At 36.6% G+C, this 13,523-nt stretch overlaps 1 pseudogene; it reads right to left on the bottom strand.

Annotated features, from left to right (window-relative positions):
- LOC113911095 overlaps nt 1-13,523 on the bottom strand; it is a 182,156-nt pseudogene that overhangs the window by 148,578 nt on the left and 20,055 nt on the right.

Raw genomic sequence — 13,523 nt, 5'->3', positions numbered from 1 at the left:
AGGAGAAGCAGGCTTCCCGCTGAGTGGGGCTCGATCCCAGGACCCCGGGATCATGACCTGCGCCGAAGGCAGTCGCTTAACCAACTGAGCCACCCAGGTGCCCCGCATAAGTAAAATCTATTAGCAATATCTCAGTATTGATCCATAGAGAGTCAGAAAAACAAAGTCTTCAGCATAAAATTGACATCCTAACTATCTGTATCAGGTACAAATTAGTGTGAAAGTGACTGATTCCCTGAGATGTTGAAGATACCTGTATGTTGTATTTTTTGTTTGCCAAAGTTGAAAATGTAAACATTTTCAAAGTCTAAAAATAAATATATGCAGCCAAAACCTGATGTTACTCTTTGGTGCATTTTCTCTATTAATGTATATCACTATTGTCATGTCATTTTCATGTAATAATATATGAATTATCTAACAACCACTGCATTATCAGTGTGGAAGGGTATCAGGGTGTTTCCAATTGTTTTCTCTCCCCTAAAGACCCCAGAAAGCACGCTAAATAATTATCTTGAATCAAATTAAATCAAATCAAAAGTTTTTACAAAAAAAAATGATTTAGAATGGATGTGTCATTTTTGTGTGGTATGCATCTAAATGGTTTCCTTAATTTTCTACTTCCTTTCGTGTGAATACTTAAAATTAGCAAAGTAGTCAAAATAATTATATCTTTGTTTCTAGTGATAGGTCCAACCCTCAAATTTGGTCTTTTGTAAGTGTCCTTGTGGTAACTTGATCTGTGGTAATTTAGAAGGATTTGGAGGGAAATTTTTGTGTCCATTTAGCAATAACATACAATAGGTGTAGACTGCTTTTTAAAAAAGAGTTCCAAAATAAGGTGGTCAAAGAAGAGAGGGTTGTGATTTTCCTAATAAATAAGAAAGTAAGTATTATTTTGTCCCAAAAACCTAGGTAATTTAGTCCCAAAGAGTGGTTAAAGTTAAATTATATCAATTTATATTTGTTCGCTTTATGCAGTACTTATCCTATCTCTATCTCTTGCAATGGTCTTGCCTCTTGTAATTCTATTTACTTCAAAATAAATGAGTAATGAAATGCCAAATCTACATATTAGATTAAAACTTGAAGTCTTTTTTGTGACCTGAGGTCTACTTTTATTGCCATGGTTGTATCCCGAATATACTGAATGGTTGCGGTAAAATAAAGAAAACCACCATATTCATAAAATATATTCAGAATTGGCTGCTAATATGCTTTTTACAGCTTATTCACAAATGATCTTATAAAGTTTATCCCATTCTTTCACTCACTGTCCTGCTTATAGGTACACATTCTTCAGACCGTCATCGTGAGAGTCTCTATCAATTCCACCCTTACCCATAGAAGTTCATTTTGGTTCAAAACCCATTTCTTTTCACAAAGCAGCACATTTGTTATGTAGGATTCATTCAATTTAAAAAATGCTTTGTTCTCAGAACAGAACTGCTGTATCTCTCTCTCTCACTCTCTCTTTGTCTCTCTCTCTCTCTCTCTCTCTCTCACACACACACACACACACACACACACACACACACACACACACACACCTAAGCAGATGTGTACCTACTGAGGAAAATTAATTCTGGAAGACAATACCCTACTGGAAACTGCTGGGTCTTATATACCTTCATGCCTGCTCCTTTATCTAGCATTAAAAACAACCAAACAGAAGAAACATGTATTTAAAAATGTAATAAATTTTAAATAAAACTTTCCAAAAAATTCAAAAACTTCATTAAGCCTTTAGGTAAGGCATCATTCTTTTACCTTGTCTCTTGTCTTAGGAAGCAAAGTAGATAGGTTGAAGTTTCATTCTTCCAATTACATTTAGTTAAACAGCTCTGTGATTCAAAGAAGGAAGCACTGGGTAGTATTGGCGAGAGATGCTGGTCAAAGGGAAATTAAGCTCAATGTATTGTACTTAGAAGTACATTCTCAGTTATCTCTAACACTACTGAGGGGACTCATAAAACTAAGACACAAAAATATCCTAATAAATTTTAAAAGACCTTGAAAAGTTACATAAACGCCTTAAATTATATTTAATAAATAAGTGGAAGACACCATTCCTTATCTTGCTCTAAAAAAAAAATAGTTCTAGAAACTCCAGTATCTTTAGTTATTTATCTGCTTTTAGAGAGTTGTTTATATGTAGGAATTAATTCCTTAATATCAAAAAGACCATAGAATTTTACTACCTTGCAAAAAAGAAATTTTTTAGAAAAATTCCTTACATGACCAGGCTGTAGGCTCCTGAAACTTCTCCTGTGCACTTCTTGGTAAAATCCAGTTTTAGAAAGAACCCTGCTAAGTCATTTTAGTAAGAAACCCCCAACTCCTTCTTCCATATCTGATTACCCTCCTCCTCCACCCTCCCCAAGTGATGCCTGATCACCCTGGCCTGTGTTCAGTCTAATCAGAATCTCCCCTTACCCTTGATGCTTCCTCTTAGTAATTTTCCATTCACTGAACCCCACCCTGCTCCTTGATGATAAATTCCCACTTGCCCAAGCTGTATTCAGAAGTGAGTCCAATCTTTCTACCCCACTACAAGACCCCATTTCAGTGGTCCCTACATCTACCCCATGGCTCCCCTTGAATAAAGTTTGCTTTACCATTTTCAACAAGTATCATGAATAATTTCCTCTTTAACATTGCCATCTTATTTTTCTTTACCATACTTCTTTAAATTCATTCTGCTGCTTCTATGTTGAGCATAAGTTGCTTAACACTTTTTTTTTCTGTTTTTAAAAAACAATACGTGTAGCAGCCAAAAGACTTTCAATAAAATATAAATGTTGCTTTTATATACAAGTAAACCATTTTGCTGCCAAATTCTGCAATGTCATTTAAATATGTATACACATATATAATGTGAAAACAAACACTGGCACAATATTAAACAAAGCAGCAAATACCCTGTTTGTGAGCTGTTGGCAACTTCCTTCAGAAAAATGAGAATAGGACATAGAATCCCCAGAAGCACTGATTATCCAGCATTCACCCCAGATTTTAATGTAGTGCTTGCAAGAAATTTTTAAGGAAGTACGGCATTCATTGTTAAGTCTAGCATTTTAAAGCCCTAAATTGAATTGAAAGTAATTTTACATTGAAGAGTCCAAGAGATTCTAGTACATGTGAAATGCTTGACAGAAGTCCCTACTTTCTGTTATCTTGGGCATACAAATAGTTAAAGCAAAGAGGAAGGCAGAAGCATAGTATATGAAATTGTTTTCTATAATCCCTAGTTCTGGCCTCTATACCCAAAGCAGTTAGTAAATGATTTGTTTATTTTATTTTTATTTTAAAAATGATTTTTAATATGTAGCCTTAGTACCTTGTACAAAATTCAAAAAGGATAAAATTAAGTATTTCTCCTTTCCCTGTTTCCTAAACATTTAATTCCCTACACCAAAAGGCAACTACTATTAGCAATTTCTTACGTCTTCATGGTGTGTGTGTGTGTGTGTTGTGTGTATATGTGCAAAATACATATATGCGGGAACATCTGTCAGTGTATTTTTCCTTACTTCATCAAATTAGTAGCATGCTTTACATACTCTTCAACAACTTGCTTTATTCACTTAAAATATTATTTAGAGATTTTTCTAAAGCAGTAATTTAAAGGGACATTTCTTTGTGTGTGATATTTCTTTATGTAAACGTTCCATAGAATGTTTCCTATTAAAAAACATTTTTGTCTCTTCCTAACTTTTGCTATTATGAAAAAAAAAAACTAATGATTTGACTTGTACATACATAATGACTTTCATACATGAACATTCAATGGGTCAGATTTCTAGAAGTGAAATTAAAGGGCAAATGTTGTAGTGTTTATCTACTTAATATTTTAATGTTATATCAAGTTATAAACCTAAAATTTATAAGAATGCCCTGTAACCTCAATCACATAGTACATTATGAACCTTTTTGATTTCCCCCAATCAGTTTAATAAAAATGGTATCTCATTGTAGATTTGTTACATTCCTTCATTACCAATACCTTAAAGCATATTTGCATATGTTTGAGGTTTATACATAATTTATAAAATTAAAATGGTAACTTTTAACACAGAAGTGATTGAATATCAGCACAAATAGAATCATCTCACCTGCGGCATGGTGAGATGTTCCTGTTGTCATACTTTGTGTGGAACAGTGATCTGGAAGTCAGGATTGTGGCTCACCCACCATCTGCCTCTGTGTTCTGCCTCTGAATGTCAGGAACTATGTGGCATGATGCTCAAAAATCTCCCCATCCTGAGGCCCCAGGTTGACTGGTGACAGATGCTGACTTCTTCCAAGAGTCAGTGAGCACTGTAATCCACTTCTGCTCTTGAAAAGTAGAATGACAGTTTTTGTAATGATACTGACAAAGGTTTGCTTTTGTTTAAAGAAGTTTTATTTTTAGTACAATAGGAATGATAATAGTAATTTCAAGCGTTTGTTCACCATTTACTCTGTGTCAGGTAGAACAGTGATGTACACCGTTCAAATCCTTTTGTGTGGATTTGCCGACTGCAAGGCCATCTCAAAGTGATGAAAAGTGGAAAATTCAACACTGACTTTGTACTGACTCAGATTCTAGTTCTTTATAGAATCTTCCACATTCCTACCCCCTTTCTTATGCCCATCTATGTCCCTTAGCTTCCCTTTTCTGGTTTCTCTCCTTAGCTGTGAGCCTCAAGTTGAGGGATAATTAAATCTTGCTTCATATTTTGCATTTGAAATAGCATTTTTTTTTTTTTTTGCTTGACTTAATGTCAGGTGCCAATGATCCCCATCAACACATTAGCAATATTTGATAACAGTTGCTGAGGTTTGGAGCCTCTGGTTACACCATGTCCATCTCTCTTGTTTGATAGCTATAATAACTGTGACCAAGTTAAACTTCCATCACCGATAAAAGTTAATACTTTACTGTTGGTCATAGTGGCACAGCCTAAAAAATGAGACTATCATCTCCCACTGAATTTTAAGTTTTTCTTCTTAAAAAAACAAAAATACACAGGGCACCTGGGTGGCTCAGTTGTTTAAGCATCCGACTCTTGATTTTGGCTCAGGTCATGATCTCAGGGTCATGATCTCAGGGTCCTGAGATGGAGCCCCATGTTGGGCTCCATGCTGGGCATTGGGCCTGTTTGGGATTCTCTCTCTCTCTCTCCCACTGCCCCTGCCCAGAGGGAAAAAAAAAAACAAAAAACAAAAAACAAAAAACAAACAAACAAAAAAACAGATACTCAAATGAAAATGCCTATAGCTGAATTCAGCAATTTTTATTAACTACCCCTATTTTCCTGAGTTTTCTATTATATATTTAGTATGAAGAGGAAAAGAGAGAAGAAAACAACGAAAAGAAAGGTGGTAGGAAAAGGGGAATTTTCTGAGATAGGATCTTAGGCAACAACAAAGTTTAAGAGAAAAGGTGAGGAAAGGAGTTCCTATGAAATGAATTGAGAAGTGGTAGGTAATGGTGACATCATAGAAGCCAGAGGTGAGAGTTACTTAATTTCAAGCAACATCTACACAAATGATGGTAGGAAAATTCTCAGAAAAACCCACTCTAACTTTATTATTTTTTAAATATTTTACTTATTTATTTGAGAGAGAGAGAGAGAGTAAGTGAGAGAGAGAGCATGAGCGGTGGGAAGGGCAGAGAGAGAGGGAAAAGCAGACTCCCCTGCTGATCAGGGAGCCCCATGACCAGCTCAATCCCAGGATCCTGGGCTCATGACCCAATCTGGAGGCAGACACTTAGCTGACTGAGCCACCCAGGCGCCCCACCCACTCCACCTTTAAGTCAGACAATTCAGATAGACCTGTCTACAAAGATGTAAAATTATTATGTACCCAGAACAGTTGTCCGCTCATTGAAATGTAATGAGATGGTTTACAATAAAAGTTGAGGGGTGCCTGGGTGGCTCAATCAGTTAAACATCTGACTCTTGGTATCACTCAGCTAGTGATCTCAGGGTTGTGAGATTGAGCCCCGCAACCGACTCCGCGAGCACGGAGTCAGCTTGGGATTCTCTTCCTTTGTCTCCCTCCCCCAGTTCCCCCTCCATGTGTGCTCTCTCTCTCTCTCAAATAAATAAATAAAATCTTTAAAAAAAAAAAAAGAGTCAGAATGCTAATTTCTACTTACAGGGAGGACTAGTAGCTCAAGGGAAACAGCAGTGACAAAGAAGCTATGAAGTTACTGCAGAGCATTGCCATAAAGACAAAGATATCAGGACTAATAGAAGAGAGTAGAACGCTCTTCGTCCCTGAAACGTTTCAGCCACCATCTTTCATCATTTAATGCCTCAAGCATTTACTCATTACTGCTCTTTTAAAAGGTCAAAATGTGAGGCATTTGTATAGTTTTATTTTTGTTTCTCTGTCCAACTTGTACTTTCATACTGAGCATAGAAGTCCTCCTAAATAGGGTGTTCAACAGGCAACAGTGTCCGTGGAAGATGAGCTGAGCTTTGTATACGTGTTTGTACCCGTGGCACTGGTAAGAGTCCTGAACATGGACAGCTTGGATAAAGCAATCACAATATCACTATAAAGACAAGTATGAGATTTAAGCAAAGCACTATAAAACAACTGGAAATGACCTTTCTATGTGTACACTCATCTACAGCTTCCTCTGTGCAGTATCGGGGACAAACTGAGGCCCCAGCTGCCTTTATTCATTTAATAAATTATGATAACTAATAGCTATTATTCATGCATTTCAGCCTTTTCACATTTAATAACAGCTCATTCCAATCAAAAATATAGAAACATGATCAGAGCAGAGTATGTGTAGGTGTCACAATACAAATGGTAGATTGGAAACCTGTGTATGTACTGTCATTCGATTTCTTTCCAGCAGAGCACTTTCCTTTTACTAGTTTTGGAAAATGAAATGGGAAACATTTCTGTGTAATTTTTTAAAAAAATCTAACTGGAATCATATGAATCAGCCCCCTTTTTCCCCTCCTGTTCCTTTATTCAGGTATAATTACAGATTCTTTGCAACATTTCAATGTCAATCCTTATTAATCTCTAATTTCTAATCATAGTCATAAGGGGTTTAGAAATTGCATTTCACATTTTATGGCCTTGGAGAGAAAATTAACGGGCTTCTGGTTTGGTGAATCCCTGACTACATTCCTCTCCATCTGACCCCCAAGGAACAGTGAAAATAAAATGGACTTTGTGGTAAGTTGAAGCTGAGTTCCAGCTCTTAACACAATTATGGCTAGATTTATTGGTGGGCGTGACAGTTCTTGGTTGTACAACTCCAGAGAGAAAGAAGATAAATGAGGCTATAGCACCTGTGAGACATACAGGCAAGATTAGCCAAGAATTAAGAGCCTCTTTTGAGAGTCACAGGAAGTTCTGAAAAGCCTGGCAAGAGCTAATATTTGAGGGGGCAGATAATACTGCTGGAGGAGAAGTAAAAATGAATATGCTATTTTTAGGTTACTACTTTATGTGAAAGGAAATACTGATAGCTAAGCTAGAGGAAAAGAACCAATCAGGAATTGAGTGCGCAAGCCTTGGCACTTGCTATTGAACAATTACACAGTTACCCCTCGGTATTTCTGAAAGAAAAAAAGTTCTTGGCAGTGATTCCCATAGCAAGTCTTTATTGTGGTTACTGGTTGCACTGCTCAGTGGCAATATTTTTCTATGAACTTTAGGGGAAACAGCTTTTCTATGGGAACGGTCCTATGAAAACAACTTTCTTTTTTTTTTTAAGATTTTATTTATTTATTTGACAGAGAGAGAGAGAGAGAGCACAGCAGGGGAAGCGGGAGGCAGAGGGAGAGGGAGAAGCAGGCTCGCTGAGCCGGGAGCCCGATGCAGGACTCGATCCCAGGATCCTGGGATAATGACCTGAGCCAAAGACAGACTCTTAATGATTGAACCACCCAGGCGCCCCAAAACTACTTTCTAATCTTATTTTTTAATTATCTAATCTTATTTTCTTTAATTAATAAACTTTATTTTCAGGGCAACTTCAGGTTTAGCAAAATTGAGTTCCCATATACCCCCTCTTCCCATGGTGTACAACCTCCCTTACTAGCCACCTCCCACACCACAGTGGCACATTTTTTACAGTCTGGGAACCTATACTGACCCATCATTATCACCCAAAGTCCATAGTTTACATTAGGGTTCACTCTTAGTGTTGTACATTCTATGTGTATAAATTGACAAATATATAATAGTATGTATCTGCCATTGTAGTATTGTACAGAATAGTTTAAGTACCCTAAAAATCCTCTGTGCTCCTTCTATTTATCCCTCTCTTTGCCCTAGCCCCTAGAAATCATAGATCTTTATAATATACCCATAGTTTTATCTTTTCCAAATGTCTTATAACTGGAATCATACAATGTGTAGCCCTTTTAAATTGGTTTCTTTCGATTAGTAATATACATTTAAGGTTCCTCCATATTTTTTCATGGCTTGAGAGCTCAATTCTTTTCAGTACTGAATGATATTCAATGTCTGGACAATGAAACAAATCAAAAAACCGTGGTTTATTCATTCACTTACTGAAGGACGTTTTCGTTGCCTCCAAGTTTGGGCAGTTAGTAATAAAGATTCTATAAGCTCTGTATGTGGTTTCTGTGTAGACAGGGGTTTTCAGTTAAACTGGGTAAATGCCAAGAAGCATGATTGCCGGATCCTGTGACAAGAGTCTTTAGTTTTTGTAAAAAACTCCCACACTATTATCCAATGTGGATATACCATTTTATATTCCCACCAGCAGTGAATGAGAGTTCCTGTTGCTCTCAGTTATTATACATCCTCACCAGCGTTTGGTGTTGTCAGTGTTCAGATTTGGGCCATTCTTTTGGATGTGTAGTGGGTCTCATTATTGTTTAATTTGTAATTCCCTGATGACATATGATGTGGAGCATCTTTTCATATGTCTGTTTACCATCTGTGCATCTTCTTGCTTAAGGCAATTTTTTTCAGGTCTTTGTTCATTTTATTACTGGGTAGTTTGCTTTCTTATTGCTGAATTTTCAGAGTTTTTTGGATAACAAATTTTTAATCAGATATGTCTTTTGCAAACATTTTCTCCCAGTTTGTGGCTTGTCTTTTTATTCTCTTGACATTGTCTTTTGCAGAACTGAAGGTTTTCATTTTAGTGAAGTCCAGTTTAGCAATTTTTCTTTCATGGGTTGTGTCTTTGGTGTGGTGTCTAAAAGGGCATTACCATACCCAAAGTCATCTGGGTTTTCTCCTATGTAATCTTCTAGGAGTTGTATAGTTTTTTGTGTTTTACATTTTGGTCTATGATCTATTTTGAGTTAATTTTTATGAAGGGTGGAAGATGTCTGTATGTTTTTTTTGCATGTGGACGTCCAGTTGTTTCAAGACCATTTGTTGAAAAGATGATCTTTGCTCCATTGTATTGCCTTTGTCAATGATTGGTTGATTATATTTATGTAAAACATTTAAAAATATATATTTTCATTGGTTTATTTCACCAATACCACACCATTTGATTACTGTAGCTTCATAGCAAGTCTTGAAGTATGGTAGTGTCAGTCCCCAGACTTTGTTCTTCTCCTTCAATATTGAGTTGGCTATTTTGTTTTGTTTTGCTTTTGCCTCTATATAAACTATAGAATCAGTTTATCAATATTCACAAAATACCTTGTTGGGATTTTAATGGGAATTATATTGACTTTATAGATCAATTTTGGGAAGAACTAACATGCTGACAGTATTGAGTCTTCCTATCCATAAACAGGGAATATCTTTCCACTGATTAGGTTCTTTTTTGATATCCTTCATTAGAGTCTTATAGCATTCCTCATGTAGATCGTATGTATTTTGTTAGATTTATACTTCTTTTATTTGGGGGGTAGCTAATGTAAATGGTAATATGTTTTTAATTTCTAATTTGAACATTTTAACATTTCCGAAATCTGAATTTTATGAGATAAAACATTTATTGCATCGGATGTCTACATTCTACATAAAAATTGATCATTTCCACATATATTTTTTGCATGTCAAAATATGTGTAATATGATATTCAGGTAAATTGAAGGAACTATTATGAAAAATCATTATCTGGGTGACTATTTTCATTATTAAATATCAACTATTAATTAATATTAAACAGTATAAATATTATTTTAAATATTTCACTATTCCATTATTATTAAATATTTCATTATTAACATCATGGACAAATTTTCAAAAATTCTGAAGTAGAGTCTCACATTCACTACTCTTAGCTCTGTGGCTTCTGACTCTCAATTTTGTCATCTGGAGTTAAGAATGGATTCTTACCTTGTGGTGTTACTTAAAGACTCAAATGAGGTAAACTATATTAAGATCTTAAAATTGTGAATGTAACATGAAAGAGATCAACAAAAATTAATGCTTCACTACTACCATTACTACCAGCACTACCGTCACTGCTACTGCTACTACTACTACCACCACCACCACCACCACTAGTGCTACTACTACCACCACTAGTGCTACTACGACTACTACCACTGCTACCACCACCACTACTACTTCTACCACTCCTCCTCCTACCACCACCACCACCACTACTACTGCTACTACTACTACTACCACCACCACTAGTGCTACTACTACTACTACCACTGCTACTGCCACCACTACTACTTCTACCCCTCCTACCACCACCACCACCACTACTACTACTACCACCACCACTAGTGCTACTACTACTACCACCACCGCTACTGTCAACACTACTACTTCTACCACTCCTACTACTACCACCACCACCACCATTAGTGCTACTACTACTACTACCACCACCACTAGTGCTACTACTACTACCACCGCTACTGCCACCACTACTACTTCTACCACTCCTCCTACTACTAGTGCTACTACTACTACTACTACCACCGCTACTGCCACCACTACTACTTCTACCACTCCTCCTACTACTAGTGCTACTACTACTACTACCACCGCTACTGCCACCACTACTACTTCTACCACTCCTACTACTATCACCACCACCACCACTAGTGCTACTATTACTACTACTACCACCACTAGTGCTACTACTACCACTACCACCACTACCGCCACCACTACTACTTCTACCACTCCTACTTCTACTACCACCACCACTAGTGCTACTACTACTACTACTACCATCACCGCTACTGCCACCACTACTACTTCTACCACTCCTACTACTACCACCACCACTACCACTATTGCTACTACTTCTACCACTACTCTTATTACTGCAACTGTGACTGTTACTGCTACTACAACCACACAGCTTAGAGTAGGGAAAAGAACTTGAGAATAACTAACTAGATGTGTGACTTCAAGCAGATCAAACCATTATTGGTCTCCTAGATGGACTAGGGAGCATATAATTTCCTTTTTCAGCCCCAAAAGTGTGTGAATATCTATGAGAAAATGTTATTCGGTTAATGGTTGTGGGAGGAGGTATACTGGTATGAGAAAGAAATCATAATGCAAAGAGGATGTTTGTTGCTAAAATTTGAATTCCAATTAGTTATGTAGAATGCAAAAAGAACAAATATAGAATTAATGAGCTAGACATCAGTTATTAATGAGCATAAAAATCAGAATGTCTTTCTTGCCTCAGAAACTTTCTTGAACCATCCTTCAATGACTATGAATTGTTTTGTGTGCTTTATTGTGTTTATTACTTACACCTTAAGTTCTCTACCCTGACTTCTCTGTTTAGGCTTTTCTAGCCAACTAGTTTTGCTTTACAAAAGGAAGCACTGCAGTGTATCAGGTGCTATTGGATTTTGAAGATAATGTGGTGACAGTTTTCAACTGAAGCACTAAATATCCTAAATTTCCAACAATGGGAAAAGAGCTCATTAAACTGTAATATATTCATTGGAAGAAATTCTATACGGCCCTTTGGAGTAACAATTACCAAATAGGCTGAAACGCATGGGAAGATATTCACTTCTGACACGTTATAAGTTCATGTTAAGTAAATACAAAAGTGGGGCGCCTGGGTGGCTCAGCGGTTAAGCCTCTGCCTTCGGTTCAGGTCATGATCCCGGGGTCCTGGGATCGAGCCCCACATCCAGCTCCCTGCTCCGCGGGAAGCCTGCTTCTCCCTCTCCCACTCCCCCTGCTTGTGTCCCCTCTGTCGTTGTGTCTCTCTCTGTCAAATAAATAAAATCTTAAAAAAAAAAAGTAAATACACAAGTAAGCAGAATACAAAAGTCTACATATTATCATACAAAATTATACATACGTAGAAAGGAATATGCCAAAATATTAAGAGTCATCATGGTGGATTTTGACTTTATGGTGAGTGGTATTTTTCTTTATTAATTACTAGTAAATTGGCATAATCTTATATATTGTCTTACTGACAAAAAGTGAATGTTTAAAAAAGGAAGAAAATGGAATTATTTTAATATAAATAGTGAAAAAAATCCACTTTTAACATGTAGAAGACTCTGTTTTAGTCCCAAATTGATCGCTTATTAAGCTGTTTGGTGTTAAAAAAGTCATCTTATCTCTCTGAGCCTACTTGGACTCACATTGCCTCAATGACAAAATAAGCAGCTTAGAATAAAGTTTCTTCCAATGTTAACACTGCATGAAGATCATTTAATCTATTCTTATTACAGCCATATGCTAACATGGTTACCACATAGGTACTTATTAAATTAACCATATTGATGCTACCAACACAGGTTTAAATTAATTGCTGTTTTATATTTTATGGTGAGTTACTAATGACAATTTAAAAGGTGAGTGAAATAATATATAAAGGTACCAAGTATCCCAAGTGTGGCTAGCTCACATTATTCTGGATTGAAGTAACTGCTTTTGAGTTACCTGTGGTTAAGACATAGCAGAGACCTGGGTCACATCTGCAATTACAGCTCCATGGGGGTCAATAAAAGATTTCATCTTTGGCCTTTCTAAAGTTACTCTGGTTGAAGTCACAAAGGGATCTACAAACTCCTGATTGCTATCTTCTACATGAGAAGATTTAGTAAATTGAAGATTAGTAAATTAGAAAAAAAATATTGCCCACTCTGGAATGGCAAATTAGGAAACAGAGACCCTTTCATGGAGCTGGAACTGCCTCACATATATTCATCTATTACCTGGCAATGGTGTATAATCTGGGTCACATCTCTATGTACCATTTGCTGACCTGCCTCATATACCCACCATGTTCCCCTCCAAACCCATACTGACAGCTCTCAGCTCGGAGCTTTCTCCTTTCACCAAATTACTCTCAAGTTAGGATTTTGTTTTAATTTCTTTAAACTAGATTTGAGCTCAATTCCAACAGTTTTATTGATGAGTATTTTATTGGTTTTTTTTCACCCAGAAATTTCAGTTTTTCCTATTCTTTTATTAAAACATAATTTCATTACAGAAAAGTATAACTTGTTTAGTGTGTAGTCCTGTGAGCTATGGCAAATGTTTAGAGTTGTGTAACCACCACTGCAATCAAGTTATGTAACAATTCCTTCATTAACAAATATTCCCTGTGTCCC

This window comes from Zalophus californianus, chromosome 12 (genome assembly GCF_009762305.2).
Source record: "Zalophus californianus isolate mZalCal1 chromosome 12, mZalCal1.pri.v2, whole genome shotgun sequence".
Classification (NCBI taxonomy): Eukaryota; Metazoa; Chordata; class Mammalia; order Carnivora; family Otariidae; genus Zalophus; species Zalophus californianus.
The sequence above is the reverse complement of the archived record's forward strand: the minus strand, read 5'-3'. Positions and strand labels throughout refer to the sequence as shown.